Source organism: Chenopodium quinoa, unplaced genomic scaffold, assembly GCF_001683475.1.
Source record: "Chenopodium quinoa cultivar QQ74 unplaced genomic scaffold, ASM168347v1, whole genome shotgun sequence".
NCBI lineage: Eukaryota > Viridiplantae > Streptophyta > Magnoliopsida > Caryophyllales > Amaranthaceae > Chenopodium > Chenopodium quinoa.
Window position 1 is genome coordinate 6553870 of NW_018742390.1, and position 10283 is coordinate 6564152.

General features: G+C 37.1%; 1 long non-coding RNA gene across 1 annotated transcript; it reads right to left on the reverse strand.

The window, feature by feature from the left end:
• Window positions 1–6241: 6241 nt before the first annotated feature.
• Window positions 6242–8021, reverse strand: LOC110700450. Its single transcript, XR_002507216.1, has 2 exons — window positions 7549–8021; window positions 6242–6446 (listed from the first exon to the last, which is right to left on the reverse strand). It is a non-coding gene; the product is annotated as an uncharacterized LOC110700450 (long non-coding RNA).
• Window positions 8022–10283: the final 2262 nt, after the last annotated feature.

The following is a 10283-nucleotide window of genomic DNA, read 5'->3' on the forward strand; positions in this document are numbered from 1 at the left end:
CTTAGGATAGGTTTATAAGTTGATGAATTCTTTTTATGTGCATTGTATACAATTTTTTTGTTATTTAATGTTAAATGAAGTGATTTATGCAGGGGATTTAAATTATTTATGTAGTATATGGGATGATTTGTGCAATGTAATATCTATGAGTTATCATTATGGGGTATGTGAAGAATGTATTTATGTGAGTTTGATTTATGGTTATTTAATGATGCTATTTATTGTTTAGGGGGTTATTAAGAGGATATTTCTTTCTTTAATTTGACTAACCACCAAACCTTACACCCAATGAGAGTTTATTTTACTTGAATAATGGATGAAACGTGCAGTGATAATGAAATATTGAATTGAGAATTGAGTTATGGTTTTCTTGTTTTTTTTTGTAAAAGGTTATTAATTGGGAATTTTTGAGAATAAGCTTATGATTTGAAGGAATTGAGTAAGTTTAATTGGGAAATTAGAAGAGCACTGTTGAGCTAGTTAGTAAGTATTAAAGTGTGAATACGTGAGTTAAACTACGAGTGTTTCGTAGAGGATTGGGAGATGATTGAGAGGAGAATTACGACCTACGAAATTATAATGAAATGCTTGGTGATGTTATTTATTGAGGTGAGTTAGGGGGGTGTAGCTCTTTTCTGTAAGAGGGGTAGAATGCGATGTAATTTCGCGCTTTTTACCTCAATTATGATATTTATTGCTTGAGTTTGCATGATTTTTCTTATTATACTGTGGTTCGTACGTCTTAACCTTCTTTGATTTTGGCTGCTCGGTGTTAGCTACCCAAACTTCCTTTCTCTTGTTTCCTTCTTTTTTCTTTCCGGGCGAGTCTTCCTGGGAAGGTTGCTTCTTCTCAGCCGCCCCCTTGACCGGTTGTTCTGCTTTGGTAAGCGAACAAAAGTCAGATGCCTTAATGTAGGCTTCGACTTGCGTATGTCCGAATCTTTTTCCTGAATAAATCAAACTTGAAACCATTATGCGTTAACCCCCAGAGAAATTTTGAATAGGCCATTTCATCCAGTAACTTTTGAATTTGGACTATTTCTTAATTAAACCTCTGGACGTACAAACGCATTCCTTCATTCTTTCCTTGAATGATTGTTGCTAGGTTCAAGCTGGCCTTCCTTTGGGGAATGTTGTATGAGAAGTTTCTAACAAACAATAGGCTGAGAGTGGTAAAAAAATTGATGTATCCGATCGGCAGACTATTGAACAAGTCCTGCGCCACGCCCTTAAGGGTGGCCGGGAAGCACCTGCACCATGTGGCATCATCCACACTTTGCAAATAAATTAGATTTCGATACAAAGTGACGTGCTCTTCTGGGTTGCCTGTACCATCATAGGCGCCCACAACTACACTCTTAACCTTTGGTGGTTAAGGGGGGTTCAGAATTTCATGAGAAAATGGAGGCGGCTTATCACCGAGATTTAACAAGCGCATTTGCGAATCAATTGGCTAAAGTTGTGCGGACGGTCTGGCCATGTAAGCTGCTTGGTTGAACGGTTAGCCATATTGCCTGTACTATCCGAAGACAGGAGGGTTAGGCGACAAAAATGCATTAAGATTATGGGGAGTCTAATATTGAAATGGTTGAGCAACTGAAATAGGAGTTTGAGTATGATAAGTTTGGCTTCTGTTGGTCTTGGCCGAGCTGGTATGTTTGGGAAGAGAAGGGTCTAAGAATATATTCGCATTGTGGGAGTAAAGGCAATGTCTGAGTAGGCTGCTCATTCCCGTTGTTTATGCCGAATTTATTCCCTTGCGTCCTTCTAGCGTCGAGATGGCTCAGGATCATCCCTACGAGGCTACTTGGTCTGCCCCCCCCCCCCCCCCAACCGACTATATTTTCTCTAGGAACCTAGATAGAACTACTAGAAAAAAGAGTGTTTTTCGACCGAAATTTTTCGTTGGAAACATCCGTTGGAAATTTAAGACGGAAATTGCGTCGGAACCGCTGCCAAAAAAATAAAAAAAAGGCCGCTCATCCACCGGTATCCCCACCAGTTTCGCCACCAGACGCCACCACCACCACATCGCTATCATCCCCAACCACTTCCATAACCCACCCCCGCTACCAGCTCGCACCACTACCTGCCCCACCACCGCTACCAGACCCCACAACGCTACCAGCCACCCAACCAAACCCCAGTCCCCATATCTACAATCCTAACCCTAAACCCACAACCACCTTAACCCTCCCAACCTAACCCAGATCTACAATACTAACCCTAAACCTAAACCCACCACCACCTTAACCCACCTAACCTTTACCAAACCATCCGGCCAAACAATATGGCCTAACAACCACCCGAACCCACCTAAAACCACCCAAAAACCACCAACAAATCGAAAAACAACAATTTATTTCACAAAAAAAATCAGAAAAAAAAAAAAGAAAATTAAAAACAAGAAAACATACCTTATAAACCAAAAATAGCCTTGATTTTCAACTCGAATTTGGTTTAAAACTGCCAAATTCGACCATGCAAATTTGACCATGAAACCTTAGTTTTGGCAAATTTCGTGAATATAGTGACAAATCCACCAATTCGACGATGAAAAATATTCTTGTGTGGTGTTAATTTTGAAAATGGGGAAGAAGAGAGGGGAAACCGTAAGAAAGAAAGAAGAAAATAAGGAAGGAGAAGAGGAGATGGAAAGAAGAAAAGGAAGGAGAAGAGGAGAAAAAGGAAAATTCCGTCGAAAAGCACTAATTTTCCGACAGATTTCAATTCCATCGGAAATTAATTACATTTCTGACGGATTTATCCATCGTAATTTTCCGACAGAACTTAAATCCGTCGTAATTTACCTATTTTATGACGAATTTGCCGACAGATTTAATTAATTCGTCGAAAATATCCGACGAAATGGAAATCAGTCGAAAATTTTAGCTTTTTCGACGAAATTACGTGTCCGTCGGAACGTACTCGTCGCAAATCAGTTGATTTCTTGTAGTGTATATTCGTCCGTGGTACCCTAAGAGATCTTCCATGTTGTTTGAAAGGGGTATTTCCAGCATCTTCGGCGTTCAATGCCTTGCTCTAGGTCTTCTTGTTAGTGCCCTCTCCTCCCCTCCCCTCATGGGCTGCTACCTAGAGGAAGAAGGCATCTTACCCTCTAGCTCCTTTTGGAGCTTACTCAAGGCAAGATTAAGTGAACCATTAGTAACAGGAGGATCCTCGGCCTCATGAAATGAGGCGATCAGAGGGTCACTAGAATTTATTGTTACAGTTATATCCTCTACATGTCTATCGACACCAGGAGCAAGTTCTGTGTTTGGTGTCTGACCATCTATTTCCATAGTGGACGAGAATCCCCAGAGACGGCGCCAAATATTTCGGGTGATTTTGTGATTCCCTCGGACTCTGATCGCGTTCTTTTGATAAGTAGATTGGGACACCTGCAAATCATGAATATTTGGTGACAGAATATTTACCTCCGACGGTTAAGTTAGTAACCTGAAATCGAAAAGGCTAGAGATCGAAAGTAGAGAGAAGTTGGAGCTATTTTGTGCTCTATTAAATGCTATCTTAATTCACCCCTCGCATCATAAACGATTAGGGTATTTATAGGGGGTGGGGACATAAGCTTTTTAAGGTATTGTTTAGACCCCCTATGGGCCCACGTTCGTCAAATATGGAAATTACCAAAATGCCTTTACGTAAACCCAAAACAGGAAATTTCAATCATCATGCACAGCACGCAACCCGAGAAACCCTAATGTGGACCAACAAGGCCTAACATGGCCCAGAACGCCCAGAAACCCTAATCAAGTTAGTTAATCCTCTCCTATTAATACTAATCTTCGCATATTAGCGAGGTAATAAATTTTCTCGACTCTCTCTCTACAAACTTTCTCTCAAAACACCATTGACTGACTTGATCGTCGGAGGGGCTTTCTCGGGAACACCCCCCGAGACAGATGACTTTCGTTGTTTTGCAGGACTCGGTTTGACCTGACGAGCAGGCTCCCTACAACTCAAATTCGAAATTCTTTTGCAGAAACAAGTTTGTACCCTAGAATGACGTTTTCTGATTGGCGGCGCAATCAGGTAGGGACACGTGTCCTTTAGGAAGCGTCGTTTTGCGGCTTCCTCGAGATTTGGGACTCTTGATATAAGGAGGCCCTTTTTCTCTCTTATTCAGGTGCTCTAAAATAGGGCTGCATACGTGGCTTCTTCCTATAGTGACACATGTCGCTTTGTAATTGGGCCACGTGGTCACCGCGGGATTTGTCCACTTGCCGGGGGTAATTTTTCCCCCAAACACTTCTTATGTCCAACCCTATTGCACGTAGAGGACATAATAAACATATTCTCATATCAAATGTTAACCCATTTAAATTCAGAGTTTCCTAGGTCTAAGTAGAATCCCGGTAATAAAGGGTCTAGAACATGAACTTGTAGTTTGGCTCTAATCAAACATTTAACGGATCCTGAACGAGGTTCATCAGTACAAAGCACGTTTCGAGCCAAATTAAGAAGCGGTGAAATAACATTCATCTCGCATAAGTTCAAAGGTACCTCGTCGTTACAGAAAAACAGGAAAATATTGTCAAATTTTTGGACTTTAATACCTCCAAATTTAATCCAGTCCTTTGACACCCACTCTTGGATACGAAATTCCGAGAATTTTCAGTACTCTATAAATTTACCAAGAACATGATGAACATGGAGACAGGGATTAGAGCTTATGTTGGAGCGATCATTTTGGGATTTATCACCAAAATACTTACAACTTGAGTGATTTAAGTATTGTTGTTCTGCCATTTAAAGTGAACGTGGAAAAGAAATTCTTGGAGAGCGAAATCGCAAACAAGGTCACGCCACCGATCAGAACAAGGACTAAAAATCCACTAAATCTTTCAATTTCTACATAAAACTATTAAGTTATACTCTTGAGCTACCTATTTCACTTTGTAATTGAGGAAATTGGAGGTGTAGCGGCGAAGGAAGGAGAGTCGGTGTAGGGAAATTAGGGAATGGGCTCTAGCATTCTAGAGAGATAAGCTCTCCTTTTAGAGAGAAAACTTCCTTCAATTTTTTAGTACATGATTTATGTGTGCATTATTTAAGTGAGTCGCGCTAGGTTCAACCATAATACATTTAATTTGAAGTTAATTCAAGTCCACAGCGTATAGCTTAAGAATTCACCATTGTAGGGTTTTGAGTTGGATTTTATGTCATTGGACCAGATTTGGAGTGTGTTGGACTTACTTAATAAAGCTATTCTAGTTGCTTAAAATAGTGTTGTCAAATTTCAAACCGAAACCGTTTAACTGTCAGAATCCGACCGACCCAAATGAATACCGAACCGATTAAAAACCGTTTTTTTTAAACCGAAAACCGACCCGGACTGCATTTTAGTAAACCCGAAACCGAATCAATCCGAGTAATGTTAAACCGTTTAAGAACCGAACATGTTAACCAACCGAACCAAATATAAACCGAACTGGAAGAAAACCGAACCGAAAAAGAACCAAACCGTATCTAACCCGAAACCGGTTCCAACCCGAAACCGTTTAAACTGGCATAAAAAACCGTTTACACCGAACCGTTAGCAAACTACTACCCGTTTACACCGAACCATTTAAAAATTGAACTGATTGTAAACCGAACTGGTTATAAACCAAACCGTTTATGAACCAAACCGCTTATAAATCGAACCGTTTACAAACCTTTTTTTTTTTTTTTTTTTTTGAATAGTACAAACTTTTTTATATAATTAAATGGATTAAATATTAGAAATCTTAGAATATATTTAGCATATATTCCAAACTTATCAATTTTTCTTGAGAGCCACATTATCAAGAACTACGAGCAAAAGAAACAGGAACTTGAATAGTCAATGACACATATGATGGCTAGACTTTGTATATGACACATGTTATGCTCATATGTTTTAATAGCAGGCCAAATTTCAATATTTCAAGAGGGAATGGGGAGGGATCATTGCCATTGCCCATTGCCATCAACCATTGCCATTGCCCATTTCCCACTGTGATGGATTAAGGATGTTGTCTTTTGTTCATCATTGGTCACACTCTATTGGAATGTCAATTGTCAAAACCCTTAGTTTGCTCTGTTATCTTAGATGGGAAACTCCATAATTATCATGCCAGGCCTTCCATGCTTAAACCAAAAATAAACTAAAATTATATTCAGCCTTGAATATAAAATGAAACAGTTTTCTACCCACCTACCCCAAGTCCCCAACTTAATCCCACACACAAGATGATCATAAGAGATAAGAACTATGAAATAACAAACTTCCGTAAATACATAAATCAAGTCCACGGATTGAGAATAGTACATCATTATAACGGAAGCACTGAATCAACATCCTTAAGCTCAGCAAATTTGCTGAGATAACTAAAACCGTAGAGTGTTAAGTCATTTCTTCAAGCTCAAACAAAAACTATGAATTCATTCTTCAATACACAACACTTAAATATAACAAATCCCAAAACCAAGCAAAGTCCATTAACAATTTTTTTATACAGGAACATTACAGCAGTTAGCAGACACAGCAGATACAGCAGAATGGCAGAACAGCGGACATGGCAGAACAGCAGCAACAGAACAGAAGAGCAGCAGTCAGCAGACATCAGAACAGCAAAGAACAGTCAGCAGAATAGAAGTTTAGCAGACATGGAAGAACAGCAGAATAGAACAGCAGCAGAATAGAGCAGCAGAATAGAACAGCAGCAGCAGAATAGAATAGCAGCATAGAAGTTTATTAATGAGAATATATGATTGGCAATGTTCTAATAATCTCAAATATGTACAATTCCGTCTCTTGAATGTTCGTGTGTTACCAATTACCCTTAATCAATTGACTCTGATCATCAAATTGTAGATTTTTTTTTGAGGGAAATTTGATGCATTATTATTTTAGCAACATTTGGGCCCAAACTTCAGTTTATAATAGACTAGTAATGCTGCTGGACATAATTTAATGGAATATATAGCATTCTTCAACACTTTCTGTCAATTTAATTCCTAATTCACTATAATTTTCAATTCCTAAAACAATTAAACTTATATATCCTTATAAACAAAACCCCATTCTTCAACACTTTCAGTCAATTTATTCATTTATATATATAAAATCAACAACTTGGCCATATTTTTTATACTATTACTATCATCCATTCATCCCCAAATTTACATTTTCAATTGCCACACATTACAAGAAATACATAAACAAAATATAAATAATAAAAAATAAAGAAAAATCCAATTCATACCAACAAAAAATATCAATTAAAATCGATGGAAACAAAAAATATCATGTGCCAATGACCATGATATATTATCGACAAGCTACTATACCTAAATAAATTAATGTTTGATTGCTAAGAATTGGAGTGCTTGCATGTGAATTATACAATTCTTCAATTTAATTTGTTATATATATTTTGTATACTTCCTCCATTATAAATTGGTTAAATCATGTTACTAAGAATTTCATACCTGAATTTTACATCCTAGCTCAGATTCTACACTACAACATCGCAAGAAGTACGAGAAAGAGAGAGTTCATACCTGAATTTGGAGATTTAGGGCAGCAACAACATCGATGAGAAAGAGGGAGATCAGGACAGCTTCAAGGTTTGGTATTCTGGCAGCCGTGAATGAATGTATGAGGGAGACGGAGGCGCCGTGAGCCCGTGAGAATGAATGTCACGGAGAGGGAGATTTGAGAGGCGCCGTGAGCCCGTGAGAATAGAGTGAGAGTGGTAAAGTGAGAGTGAGAGTGAAAGGGTTTCAAAAGGGTTTCATGTAAATCTAACCATTGATTTTTTAATCTATGGTTGAGAATGGTGATCTGTGTGTGTTGTGGGAGAAAGAATCTAACCATTGATTTTTTAATCTATGGTTGAGAGTGGTGATCCGTGTGTGTTGTGGGAGAAAGAATCTAACCATTGATTTTTTAATCTATGGTTGAGAGTGGTGATTCGTGTGTGTTTGTGTGTTGTATATTCATCTACAAAAATATTATTCCCTCAATTCTTAAGTATTTTTTTGCCCCATTTGATCGGGATCAGTTCCCAAGACACGTATTAAAACATCTACTAGTATATATCTTTATTTTCATACACGTAAAAATTATAAAAACGTTATATTAATAAATTGTATAAATAGATAAATTTTAAAAGATCACTCATGAGTCTATAACTTTGTACTAATACATACGAATAACGATGATACGAATATTTAACTATGAGATAGTTAGATGCCATGTGTTAATAATGTGTGCATATGATCGATTGAACTAATCAATATTACCTTGTTAATTAGTCATTACTGTTTTCTTTCATTATACAAATCAAAGTACTTTGTAATATCTTCATAATTTCATGAAAATATATAATGATAAACGAGTCATAATTATCAGTCTTGTTGACTAATCAAGTATCGATTACCAAATTGCAAATTTCCATTTCACAAGAACTCATCAAATCATGACTATGATACTACGCGTAGTATATAAATGATTAAATAAGAAGCATATAATAACCTAATTGTAAAACAATAATACATTAATTCACTAACTCTTATAATCTACTTCGTAATAAACTAGTAAGATCAGTATGACTAAACTTGAAACAAAACATAATATGTATTTATAAAATCAATGAGAATTTGTTAATAATATGATGCCTAAATATGAAATGATTCGCGACTTTATATAAAACTTGTGAACGCAAAAGGTTAGCAAGTACTATCAAATTTCAAACCAAAACCATTTAATGCCCGAATCCAAACAACTCAATAAACAATTTAATTTTTGAAACCGAAAACCGACCCGAACCGTAATTTAGTAAACTTGAAATGGAACCGATATGAATAACGTTAAATCATAGAAGAACCGAACCAATTATAAACTGAACTGAAAAAGAACCGAACCAGTTATAAACTGAACCAAAAAAGAACCGAACCAGTTAAAAACTGGACCAAAAAAGAACAGACCAATTATAAACTGAACCAATAAAGAACCGAATTGTTTCTAACCCGAAACCGTTTCCAACCCGAAACTGTTTGAACCGGGATAAAAACTGTTTACACCGCACCGTTAACAAACCGCAACTCGTCTGCACCGAACCGTTTATTACCCGGACTGTTTACAACCCGAAACCGAATTAAAACCGCTCAAGAATAAACCGAAACCGAATCGAACCGATAACTATTTAAACCGAACCAAAACCGACCCGTGAGACAATTAAACCGATTCCAAACCGACCCGATTTAATACCGAACTGAAACCGAACTGTCAAACCGTTTTGACAGTGCTAGCTTAAAATCAAATTTGGATCGTTTTGAGTTTGTTTTAGGTTAGATTAATTTAGATTCGGTGACATAGTAGGTTTGTTAACTAATTTTTAGTTCATCTTTAGATTTGATCCAATTTTATCGAGTTGTGTTTTCCAATTATTATATAGTTTTGGGTAGACACGGGTTGGTATCTATAGTTACTAGCGGTAGGCAGTGTATCACATGTGTTTTTTTAGTTAAGAGCATAGCTAGCCATTAACCATTTAGGGTGGTTATTAGGTGAGAGAGTGTAAAAATATTATAAATAATTGTAGAGAGATGAAAAAAAGGAGAGATAAAACAATAACCTAGTTAAAAATTTAACCAGGTTATTGTAACATGGTTTTTGATTTACCCACTTTTTTAAGACTCTCTACTTATTGAATAAAATTTATGGGCAACCAATGACATACATTGGTTATAAAATGGTTATCAAGTGGTTACAAATAGGTGGAAGATAAAGAAATGAATAAAATAGATGATAACCAAAATGATTATGGTTAACCATTGGGTATACTCTAATAGGTAGTCTATATATATATATATATATATATATATATATATATATATATATATATATATATATATATATATAATTTTTTGTTTTTTTACAAGAAGCACTACAAAAGAGAAGAAACAAAACCTAAACTAAAAGGACCAAAAAAGAAAACGATGACAACGGGCTTGTACAGCCAACCAATGTGCCGGGGCAACCCACTGACGAGGGACCTTGCAAATCTCACAAACTGAGAATTGGAGGATGATATTCTGGATATCATGAAGCAACCAAAGACTAGAAATATCCCGATCAGTACCATTGCAAAGAGAGAAGAACAAGGATGAACAGTCAGTGTAAATCAACAGAGGCTGAAACCCGCGACGTTCCGCTGCCCTGAGGGCCCAAAGACAAGCCTGAAGTTTTGACTGAAAAGCAGCAGAAGAAAGAAAAGCTCTCGCGCCTCCAC